Source organism: Boleophthalmus pectinirostris, unplaced genomic scaffold (genome assembly GCF_026225935.1).
Source record: "Boleophthalmus pectinirostris isolate CB_2022bp ecotype Guang Dong unplaced genomic scaffold, ASM2622593v1 HiC_scaffold_6, whole genome shotgun sequence".
Lineage (NCBI taxonomy): Eukaryota > Metazoa > Chordata > Actinopteri > Gobiiformes > Gobiidae > Boleophthalmus > Boleophthalmus pectinirostris.
Window position 1 is genome coordinate 21,699,765 of NW_026571447.1, and position 1,756 is coordinate 21,701,520.

Here is a 1,756-nt window from a genome sequence, read left to right on the forward strand (position 1 = left end):
AGTGCAGCCCTGGCTCAGTCACCCCACTGCTCTAAATCTGGTGCTCTGCTCAACAGTCACAATGCATCCACAAAACAACACAGCGTCTTTCTATTCTTGCAATGATGAGATGTTTTGTCATCACACTGTTATGAAGTTTTTATAAGCTTGGATAAATATGCTCAAGCGAATGTCAGACAACACAGTTTACAAAAGTTATTTTTAAGGTACCTGAATCCAGTCACATACACAAAGTGCACTTGATCACTGGTGAGGGAAAGATGCACTTCCATTTATTTGCGTCAGTCACAAACCTCATTTCCTTCATAAATCAGTTATATAGGATGAAAGAGGTCAGTTGGCATACATAACAGAAGTGAGTGCAGACGGGGGACAGGAGAAAGTGAGAGAGACAGGGCAGAGCAACAGAAGGAGGTGGTGGCAATATCCTTCTAGTCTTTGATCAGTGGTCCATGGGGAACCGGAGCGTTGCAGATACTGAGACTGAAATGCTTCTTCACATTCCTCTGTGGACTTTTCCCTACTTGTGAGAAGTCACTTTAAGTCTTTTAGGCTGTGGCAGCTGTGAAAACACATCACTGCTTAAAGAGATGCCAGAAAAGATCAGGCCGATGCACTGTGGTACCATTATCCTGTCAGATGTTCCCTGGCATGTCCTGGGCTGTGATACAAAATAGAAAAAAAAAGTGGGACATAAATGAATGACTAAACGTTTCCATTGTGTAAGCATTACTCTGAAGAAGAATACACTGTTGGAAACTCTACAGGTGTGATTATGCCTTAAATACATTATTGACTCATCATTACTCTTCCCAGAGTTAGTGTGATCAGAATTTCGAAATCAAAAACTGGGACACTCTTGGTTTTGGAGTGGTTGGTTATAACAAAATTGTGAAACACATGCGTAATTACAGAGAACTGTTCTGCACTTGGCCCATTCATGACTAACATGTGAGTCAGTAAAGTCACATTTCCTTCTTGTTTTAAAGCTGCTTTTATATATATATATATATATATATATATATATATATATATATATATATATATATATATATATATATATATATATATATATATATATATATATATATATATATATATATATATATATATATATATATATATATATATATATATATATATATACCAAAACAAATTACAATGTATGCCTTTCTTTACAGTTGGAAGGTATAAAATTAGTCAAAAAAAGGGATACCTGGGACATTTCTTTTTAATGGCTTTGGTTAAATCTGCTGGGACAGGGGACATAGGGCTCAAAACTGAGACTGTCCCAGGTAAATTTGTAAATATGGATAAAAAATGGGTAATAAAAAAAAAAAAAAAATTAAATAAATTACACACAACTGGGTGCGTGAAAGTGATAGAACAAACATGGGTGTGTGTCATTACATGTCTGAATGAGGGAACATAAACACAACAAATAGTCATAAAACAGCATAAAAAGTGTATTTGCATAATTAAGAGTTCAAGGGAATTTCACATATGTAGGAATACACTTTTGGAGCTTTAGGTCCATTCATATTTCAGAGATTTTATGGTAAATTTGAGTTAATTTTTAAAACAAGTAAAGTTAGGGAACACTTCTGAATTTTACATTTGTAGACCTGGCCGAAAGTTTAACTTCCAGTAAATCTTTGCTATTCAATTCCCTTACAGTCCCACCCCCCTGTACCGTGACGGCGCCCAATGACAACGCAGCGTAACGTGATGTCGTCATGAGCCGCCGTGTTGGACT